General features: G+C 35.4%; 1 protein-coding gene and 1 pseudogene across 3 annotated transcripts in view; both read right to left on the bottom strand.

Moving 5' to 3' along the window:
- The window catches only part of LOC104873667, a 17768-nt pseudogene extending 8781 nt beyond the window's left edge, over nucleotides 1-8987 (bottom strand).
- The window catches only part of Grm7 (glutamate metabotropic receptor 7), an 865940-nt gene that overhangs the window by 356942 nt on the left and 497842 nt on the right, over nucleotides 1-11156 (bottom strand). The gene's annotated exons all lie outside the window — the stretch shown is intronic.

Raw genomic sequence — 11156 nt, 5'->3', positions numbered from 1 at the left:
AATCAAATTCAATAAAAAAAAAAAAAATTAAGCATAGCTTTATTGAGTCCTGAATTTCAGAAACTTTAAAAAATAATTTTAAGGTTTTTTACCACCTTTCAGTCACACTACTCAAGGAGGAATATTAAGAGGCCACTAGAGCTCTAATTTTGATTTCTTTAACATCAAGTCATGGATGTGTTAATCCCACTGTTGATACACATGACTTTCTCTATGAGGGTTGGGGAGGTATGAAAGCTCAGGAAGCTGTAAATCATTTTTGGTCATATTATGTGCTATTGAAGCCTAGGTTTCAGATACCAAAACACTTCTTAGTTTTTTTGAAAGAGCTATCAGAAATTTTTGGTTTTAAAAGGGCTTACAACAGTATTCATTTCCATAGTATGTGGGCACCTCATAGCCTGTTCTAGACAGAGAAAGTACAACCTGAACTTGCTTTGGTTTTGTTTTACCCAGAGAAATTTCCTTTGGGGGATGCTCACATCTTCTCGGCTATTTTTTCTTTTTTAATTAATGAGATATTTGGTTAGTTTGGAATAAAGATAAGGAAAACGGAAAAAAAATAAATTGTAAACCATTTAAATAAAATGTAAACACAGTTATGCTGTTCCTTTCCCCAAATCTCTTTTTCATCACATATCACTAAACTATACACATGGATTCTGGGGTGTATACACATTTATCTATTACTATCTAAGTGTCTGTCAGGGATTGTGAGCACCATTAGTGACACAATGATTTAAAAAAAAATATGTATCACCTTTTTGAAGAAAAACTGTAATGGAAAAAAAAATAGAACAAAATGAATTGATAATTTCTCCTCAAAGAGAAGAGCAGTTTAAGGGAGGGTTACAAACATTCATAGGACAAAAATTCTCTTTTATTTGGCTATGGCTGCATAGCAAAGTTCTGGCTAAATGAATACTAAAAATGAGGTTCACTTTTCTGGGAAAAAACACAAATGCCTCCTCGTTGGTGGGCTCATGTTGTTCTTCCTTCCTTCTGACTGAGCTTCAGAACCATAAAAAACAGAAGATACAGGCTGTTTACATCAGGGTTCTCCCTCCAACCAGAACCTACTCACTTCTATCCAGCTTACCAGGGCAATATGTTGTTGCTGTATTTAAAACATTTTGTTTTGGGGTCCCTTTGTTACAACAGCTTTGCATATAGTACCTGAACTAAGATTGTAGCTTGGGGGACTCATCAAGTTCTGGGCACACTCATTGCAAGAAGAAGGCATACAGGAAGTTTGGGATGAAAGAAAGAGGAGATTAGAAATCTTAAGCAGGAGCTGTGCCACAGTGGACCCGGAGCAATGTAAAAACTTCAGACTTTTTTTTTTTAGAACTTTAGACTTTATCTTGACATAGTTGCAGAGCATGATTATGTATGTTCTCTAGAGAAATTTAGATTGCATTGTGAAATATGAAAGAACAATACAACAGAAAATTCAAGATCAATTAGAATAAAAAGTGATCCAAAGTCAGAAAGTTTGCAAAATTATGAGACTGGATAGGTGAATTCACACTGTACAAGGCAAACTTTGATTACTACCATTAATATTTTCTGCCCGACCCATTCTTACCAGGTCACTATGATGAGCTAAGCACTTTGTTCAATGACAGTAACAAAGTGGAAATCAAATGCTGTATTTGAGACTGCAAGAATATTCAATACCAGAAGAAGGTTTAGGCCTCTCAAATGGCTTGCAGTTATAAAAAAATAAAAGAACCATTTCAATAATTTCCAAATGGAGTCAGCATCAGAAACTAGTAAGAAAATCATTTCCAAGATTAGTTTCTTAAATCTTTTTTTCTCATTGAGTTGGTACATTTTAGGTATACAGTACAGTTACATTCATCATTGGGATCTTGTAACTTTAGTTTCTTAAATATTAAACAAGCCCATTCAAAAAAATAGAAAGACCCTGAAAAGAACTATGCATCTATTTCAGCAATGAGATTCACTGAGGAAGGCAGACACTCAAATGATTGTTTAAAAAGAGGCTCAGAGGAAGCGTGGACCATATAAAGCTTAACCTTTTGACACACAGATGAGCTTGACAGAGGACAGGCATTCCTCATTCTTCGTGCTTTGCTTTGTTGTGCTTCACAGGTATGTGCTCTTTATACATTAAACTTTTCTGGTTACCATGTGAAAAATCAAGCTACCGGCATGATTTTCCCAACATCATGAACTCTGTCTGCCTCTCTGTCACATTTCTGGCAATTTTTTCAATGTTTCAAACCTTTTCATAATTATAATATCTACTACTACGATTGGTGCTCCGTCATCTCTGATGCCACCATTATTATTGATACATCACAAACCTCATCCAGGTAACACAATAAAATAGTAAACGCTGTGTGTGTCCTGAGTGCTTCGTGGAACAGCTATTCCTCTTATCTCTCCTCCTTGGGTTTTCCTAATCCTAATTACACAGTACTGAAATTAGGCTAATTCGTAATCCTACAGTGGCCAATGTGTTTAAGTAAAAAGAAAATTTGTTCATCTAAATCAAATCAAATCAAATCAACTTCTAGAAATGACTAAGCTCAGTGACTGAGGTGAGTCCAAAGAAGAATGCTTGGCCTCCTACAACAGCCAAGCTGTGAAATGAAAAGTAATGAAACAGCCTCATGGCTAGCAGATAGAAAACTTCAGTACTCTGAATGGAAGATTGAGCCAGTCATGGTATTCCATTCAGTATGAACTTCATTTAGAACAACACCAACTCTCACTCTTTTTATGAAGGCTGAAAGAGGTGAGGATGCTACAGAAGAAAAGTTTGAAGGTAACAGCTTAGTTCCTAAGTCTTACAAGAAGCAGCTGACTTCTCTGCAAGGAGAAGCAGCAAGCACCAAAGTATAAACTCTAGTGAGTTATTCAGAAGGTCTGGCTGAGATAATTAATGGAGGTGACTATACTAAACAACAAGTTTTTAAGGTAGATAAACAATCATATATTGGGAAAAGATGCTATCTAGGAGTTTCACAGCTAGAGAGAAGTCAGTGCCTGGTTCAAAGATTCAAAAGACAGGCTGACTCTTGTAAGGAACTATTCTAGCTAGTGACTTTAAGTTGAAGTCCATGCTCATTTACCATTCTGAAAGTCATAGAAACCTTGCAAATTATACTAAATCTACACTATCAATATTCTATAAATGAAACAACAAACCTGGATGGTACCACATCTGTTTATAACCTATCTTATTAAATAGCTAAGCCCACTCTTGAGACCTATGCTTCAGAAAATGTTCCATTTACACCACCACTGTTCACCGACATTGTACCTGGCCACCTAAATCCTCTGACAGAGACATTTAAGGAGATGAATACTATTTTCATGTCTGCTAAGATAGAATGCTTTCTGTATTTTGTAGCACAAGGAATAATTTCAACTGTCAAATCTTACTATTTAATAAATGTATTTCTTAATGCTTTAACAGTCAAAGATAGTATTCCTCTGGCAGCACTGGGCAATCTAAATTGAAAACCTTCTGAAAAGCTTTCGTCATTGTAAATGCTATTAACAATACCTGTGTTTCATGGAAGGAAGTCAAAGCATCAATATGAACAGGAGTTTGGAAGAAGTTAACTTCAACCCTCATGGATGACCCTCGGTGTGCAAGATAACAGTGGAAGAATTAACTGTACATGTGCTAGAAGTAGTGAAAGAACTATAATTTGTAGTGGAGCCTGAAAATGGGAATGAATTGCTACAATTTCATGATAAAACCTTTACAGGTGAGGAATTACTTCTGTGGATGAACAAAAAAGGTCATTTCATGAGATGGAATCTTCCCTTGGTGAACATTGTGTGACTATTTTTGTAATAAAAAGAGAGGATTTGGGGCAGTATTATATAAACTTAGATGATAAAGAAATGGCAGGATTTTAGATTGATTCCCTTTTTGAAAAAAGGTTGGGCTATAAAATGCTATCACATAGCACTGAGCACTACAGGGAGATCTTTTGTCAAAGGAAGAGTCAACTGATGTGTCAAACTTCACTGTTACCTTATTTGAAGAAATAATTTCAGCCACCCAACCTTCAGCATCCACCTTGATTAATCAGCAGCCCTCGACACTGAGGCAGGACCTTCCACCAGCAAACTGCCCATGACCTACTGAAGTCTCCAGTGATCATTAGCATTCTTAGCAATACAACATTTTGAAATTAAAGTATATACTTTGTTTTTAGACATAATGATATTTAACACATTAGACTAGAGTACAGTGAAACCAAAATTTTTACATGTACTTGGAAGCCAAAAAATCCATGTTACTTGTTTTATTGAGATGTTTGCTTTATTGTGGTGGTCTGTGAATGATTGAACAATATCTCTAAAGGGATATCTGCAAGTAGAAAGTATCTAGATGTCAAAAATAAGGAAGAAAAATCTTAGTGAATACAGGCTGGAGTGGAGAAGCAGAGAAGTAATAGATCCAGAGGTTAAATAGAGGTTGGCTATTAGTCTTCTTTGTGATGGGAAGTGTGACTTTGGGTACATAGGAGACATGAGGACCTTCGAAAAAAACTAGGGCTCAGAAAGAAAGAGTAGTTCTATTCATGACGGTAAAACAATTTGACTTCTCAGTCCTGAAAAGCAACATGAGAAAATCATCTCAGGTTGGCATCATATACTCTTTTCTACTTTAAAGTAATTCTGCTGGTATAGTGGAAGACACTCAGACTGAAAATATAACATAAAAAACTATTTCCAAACTGGTAAAAGTTCCAATCTCCTGGGAAACTAAATATTAGTTTCTTCTGTATCCATCCATCCATCCACAGAGCAGGGCTTCCAGGCCCTACACAGAAAGAGCACAATTTATCCAAGAAGAGTTTGCAAAAGTAATTTTTAAACTGCATAAAAGAGAATAAGAGTCAGGGGAGCAACCAAATAGTCAAATTCACCTCCCATGATTTAAGTAATAAAGCTATACGAAAAAGGCTATAAAAGGCAGGGGTACATGGCTGAAAAAGAAAATATGGATGGCCAGGGATTTAGCTCAGCGGTTTGGTGGCCTGCCTTGCAAGTGCAAGGACCCGAGGTCAATCCCCGGTACCAAAAAAAAAAAAAAAGTTATAGGAATTTAAAAACCAGTCTACTATGGGGACCAAAAAATGATTAAAATTATTTACCTAAAAAGAAAGCATAAAAATAAAATTTATCTGAGTAAAGCTACAAATAGGGTTGTAAATCAGATTTGCTAGAGTTGAAAAAGTAATCAGTGAAGTGGAAGATATTTTGAGAGAGTTTCATAGAGTTTATAATCTTCTAATCCCTGAATCACAGGGTCAAAAATTTTACAAATTTTAGCCCAAAGATGAACAGAAGATAAAACCAAAGGTATATCATTAGACATGAAAACATAACTAGGTCATGAATTGACCAGAGAAGTGAAGTGCATTAATATTCAAAGAGAAAATGCCTAAGACTTTTCTTGGCTTAATAGAAGTTAGCCATTTAAATTTGAAATAGAACTTATAGACTACATGTGTCCTTATCCTGGAGAAATCACCGACAAGGAACTAAGGCGACCAGAGTGTACCTTTAAAAATCAGAAACACTAACAGTTAAAGTTTATAATTTAAAAAGTTGATGGACAGCAGTGCAGTGATTGGACATAGATGAGCCAGAAAACTATGAAATAGTATCGTCCAAGGCGGTCAAAAACTATTAACCTTCAATAGAGATTTCCATGCCTAGCTACAGTTCATCAAGAGTAAAATAACAATCTTGAAAGACTGCCACTCCTTTACTCTTGGTGAAATAAATTCAGTACTTCAGAAGAAATGCATCAGATGAGTAAATAGGATGCAAAAAGAAGTAACAGGGAATAGGAAAGTAGATAGCTCAGTAGTAAAATGATTGCCTCATATACATGAACCCTGAGGTTCAATCCCACATACTGGACAAAAAAAGTTAAAAAAAAAAAATGAAAATAGAACTAATGAGTAAAGAAATGTAGCGCCATCTAGGTTAATTGAAATACAATGTAGCAATAAACAGCACTAACTGTAATAAAGACAGATTTTTTTTTTTCAGTCAAGGACTCACTATTTAGTCTAGAACGGCCTTGAACTCACTACACAGCCCAGGCTGGCCTTAGATTTGTGGTAATTCTACTACCTGAGCCTCTGGAGTATTGGGATTACAAGTATGCACCACCATATCCAGCTTATAAAGACAGATATTATTAAAGGATTACAAGCACTAGCACTTAAAAAGTAAATTTAACTATGGAATATGCAACTATATGAATAGTACTACAATTTTCACAAAATCAAATATTCTTTGAGAGAAGAAAAGGCATATCAAACAACTTTCCTTTTTAAAAGATAATTGCCAATATTATTGTTTTGGAATTACTAAGAAGTACAAATAAAACACATAGCTTCCTAATAGAAGAAAGAAGAAAGAACAATTTAATGCAATAGGAGGATAAAGAAAAAGCAAATAGGGCCGGGGACTTAGCTCAGCGATTCGGTGGCCTGCCTTGCAAACACAAGGACCCGAGTTCGATTCCCCAGTACCAAAAAAGAAAAGAAAAGGCAAATAAAAAAATCATAAAAAATACAAAGGAAAGCAGTATAAATAAATTTAAATATATCAATCTCAATAAAGAGAACATGCTTAAACTCATTACTACAAGGGTAAAAGTTCTCAAATGAATGTTAACAAATCAAGAAAAGCACTGCTTATAAATTTAATAACAATAAAAATGTTGACAAAAAACATAAAAAGAGAGCCTATGAAACAAAACAGAAAGACAAAAAGGAATAATGTGACAAAGAAGTCATTAAAATATTATGAAAGAAAAATCTCACCAGGAGGAGATCAAGTATGTTTATTTATTTTTTTTTTCCTCATTGAGTCTATTGGTACATTTTAGGTATACGGCACAGCTACACTTACCATTGGGATCTTGCACCTTTACATGACAGGTCTTAGCTCCCATTTTTTTCCCCTTGTCCCTGCCCTCCCTTCACCTTCACATCCCCTACCCCTTTACAAACACTTCATTTCTATTTTTTCATTTTCTCATATTTTTTTCTTTTCCCTTATTAGCTTTCCCCGACAAGTATGATTTTTTAAATATATAATTATTTATAGATCACTGCTTATCATTGTTTTTTTGTTATTATTTCTCTTTTTCCTCATTGAGTTTATTGGTACAGTTTAGGTATACAGTACCGTTACATTCATTTTTGGGATCTTGTACCTTTACATGACAGGTCTTGGTTTGCTTACCATTATTTTCTATAAAGTAAACAATATGCAGTAGGATAATATTTTGACTACTACAAAGTTATTTTCTGGCTTCTGCTGAAACCATAATCCAAATACTGAAAAGATCAAGCCTGCATGTAAGGAACAATTTGGGTCAAAAAACCATGCAGGTCAATAACTGAGATAAGTTTGTTCACTCATTTATTCTAGCAGGTCCTAAATTGTGAACATCTCTAGCCACTCAGGTTTGCATGAGCCAAGTCTTAGACATCTACGAGTCCTGACTTTGAGTACAGATTTCAACTTGCTGTAAAGGAATGACTGGGTCATGACAAATCTTTAATGTTCCCTTAACAAGTCTTCCTCAGCTATTGCAACAAACCAGGCTTTGACTAGTTTTCTTATTTGGTTGGAGAAGTTGTTGGTAGTGATAGAATTTTTCTTTTCAGAAATCTTGCAAGTAAAATGCTGCATTTTTGTGACTACAGACAGGGACATAGATGCTTTGAAAATGTTAACTTTAAACTGTCCAATTAATCACAGAATCATTATTTAACTTGAAAGGTTATGGCTTCAGGAAAACTTTCTCTTTAACTGAAGTGATTTATTTTTTAGGTTGCTCAGAATGATAGCAAATACAAGGTTAACTCCCATAGTTTTTGTTTTGGTGAATATTTGTTTTTTTCCAGTACTGGGGATCAAATTCAGGACCTTTTGCTGGTCAGGTAGGCACTGAGCTATATCCCTGGACCCCAGGATGAATGTTTAAAAACACAGCAAAAAAATATTTACATAAGTATATTATTTATGCTCACACAAACAAAAAAAATCTCAGAAGGGGCTTTAAGCATATGAATGAAAAATGAGTCCCAATTGAGTTTGGCTATGGACACTTTCCCTAACATTTGGAAAAACAGAGGGGATGCATGATGTTATCAAAGGCTATTTTGTGATAAAGGAACTACAGTTACAAAAGCTTTTATTTGTTCAAAGTAACCAGGGCTATTGATGCAAAACAAATAAATCCCAACAACTCTCCCCAGTACTTTCAAAACCAACATATTAAACTTAATTTTCATCAGAATGCTGTTTTTTCACACTAATAAATAAAAAACCAAGACAGACACACACATATGTATGAACGTGTGTACAGACAGACAGATAGATAGATGGATGTTAATATAGGGTATTGAGCTTCATCTTCTGGACAAGAATGCCATATTAGTCTCTACATAAAAAGCAATTACAACTTGAGGAAAGTACATATTTGCCTCTTTTGCCAGCACCAAGTCAGCCTCATCTGAATCTTTCCATTCCATAAGAAATATCAATGCTTCACGGCTGTCTGGGGCACCAATTATTCATTTGGGATCGAGATCTCCAGCAAAGCCTCTGAGTTTGTCAGCAGCAGCTCTTTTCCTCTTTGATTTGCTATCGTCAGATTCACCGTCAGATAAAGATTTTCTTTTTGTAACCATCTTTTTCTTTATCAGCTATGTTAGAGTTAAAAAACACTTCAGTTAGCTTTGGACAATCTAAATTTTCTTCAGGTTCCCATGTATTGTAAGCATCTGCAAATCTTCTCAGAAAAACATTCAGGAAATATTCCACCTTCCCATTCACTTGTCATCTGTCCGGTACTTTTTCTACTATAAATTCTTTGGGCTCTGCTTCCTCAACTTTTTCACTTCTTCCATTTTGTTTCTTTCCTACTTTTTTTGCAATGTAGTTTTATTGGAGGCCATTTTTAAATTGCAGACTTCAAGAGCCACTATTCACCACCTCGGATGCTCATGTTGCAGGACCTCAGACTCTGAGCCTGTGGGCCTTCAGATCCACTCACGTCCCAGGGAGGGACAGGCTAAATATGATGATTTTTTTTCCTTTTTATTGAGTTTATTGGTACAATCTAGGTATACGGTACAATTACATTCATCATTGGGAGTCTGTACCTTTACATAATAGGTCTTGATTCTCATTTTTTCCCCTTGTCCCTGCCCTCCCTTCACCCCCTCCTCCCCTCCCCATTTACAAACACTTTATTTCCATTTTTTCAGTTTCTCATATATTATTTTCCTCTCCCTTATTACCTTTCCCCCACCCTTCCCACTTTCCCTACACCTTTAGCCCTTTACTTCCTATTTCACATTATTAATTATCTCATTAGGATCCTGTGTACTATTATAGTTTTTCACACCAAAGAAACTATTCAGTATTTCAGTTAAAGAAATCTCTGTATGAACATTAAAAATAGGGAATCCTAAAATAAAACTAAAAAGGAAAGTAAAAGAGAAAAGGCAATGATGTAACATCAAAATAATCCTTAATTCTGGAGATGAAAATGGTCCCTGAACATATTTAAATTGCTTCTCGCTCTTATAGTCTTATCTTATTCTTTTTTTCATTATTTAGAGAATACTTTATTAGTTTCTGTAATCAAACCCACGTAGATATGACCTTACATATTTAGTACGATGTGTTACCCCTGTACACATGGAAAAAAAAAAAAAAAAAATAAAAATAAATTAACATTTCTAGACCAATATGGTTGTCCATTTCTGTACAATGCCAAGTCAACACAGTAAATTGGGATGACTTTTTCCAAAGTTGGCAGCACCGTTAAAGTTTCCCAAAATTCAATTTATATATATATACGTATGTATAAAGACTAATAATAGTATGTTATGCATCGATAGCAGCAACAGCTTTTCCAGGTTCTGCAGTCATCTGAACAAAATTATAGACATTCAGCACATTCCTTTAAAAAAAAAAAAAAAACAAAGAAAAGAATAATATCCAGACAACAGCAAAGTTCTGTTGCTGTTGTGGTACCTGGCACCATTTTTTCTATTAGCCTCTTAATCATCATCTGGAAAGAGAACATTCTAGAGTAATATCATTAAATGTAGCTCTGATAAAGCACGGTCCCTACTATGTTTCATAAAGCAGGTACTAGATATTTTTACATTCATAGAGGTATGATACAGTACCGTCCTACATCAATAATACTAGATTCAGTTTTGGTTTGAAATTTACTTTGTCTGCAAATAAGATTGCTACCCCTGTTTTTTTCTGGGCTCCTGTCACATGGAGAATTGTTTTCTATCTTTTCACTTTCAGTCTATGGGCTTCTTTTTGCACTAGGTGTGTTTCTTGTATACAACATATTGTTGGATTTTGCTTCTTATTCCATTTTGCCAGTCTATTTCTCTTGATTGGTGAGTTGAGGCCATTGACATTGCTGGTTATAACTGATATGTACTGACTTATTATTGACATGTTATCATTGCAGAGTTCAACCATTCAGAAGGATGGGGAACTCAATCTGGGCCTTGCAGCCTGAGGTCATTCAGCGACATGGGGTTCAGCCATAAGCTAACTGAGATCAGGGGTCTTGCATCCTCCCTCTGTCTGAGCCATTAAATGGTAAATATACTATATTGAAATTTTGTTCACTGCAGACAGGTTCTGGACTGCTTCTTGATTTCAATTTAATTCAAATGATTTAAGGGTGATAGACTAGTGACTACCACAGGTGGTCAGTGTCAAAGTTTTGCTTTATCTTAATGTGTTGCTAATTGTATCGGCTGGGATAAAGCATTGCCTTTGATTTGATGAGCTGTTTTCTCTGATGTTATGAAGATGATAATGTCTGTGGGTTGTGAGAGACACAGAAGCTAGGGCACAACTATATCAGGAAGATTTGGGTGATAATCCAGAGATTAAACCAAGGACAGTCCGACCACAAAAATTAAAATGAGAAAACACTTAAGCAAGACACAAGGGCAGACTTCCAGTTTACCAATGGCAAACAGCAGGGCAAATGAGGATGAAAAGGCCAATAGTGAACCACCAGGACACCCTGAACTCAAAGCACAGGAAGTAACAAAACAGATCAATCAGGCTCTAGAAAA

The sequence above is a fragment of the Fukomys damarensis genome, unplaced genomic scaffold (genome assembly GCF_012274545.1).
Source record: "Fukomys damarensis isolate Sample0158 unplaced genomic scaffold, DMR_v1.0_HiC HiC_scaffold_28, whole genome shotgun sequence".
NCBI lineage: Eukaryota > Metazoa > Chordata > Mammalia > Rodentia > Bathyergidae > Fukomys > Fukomys damarensis.
Note: the sequence above shows the minus strand (reverse complement) of the source record. Positions and strands in the feature narration are given on the sequence as shown.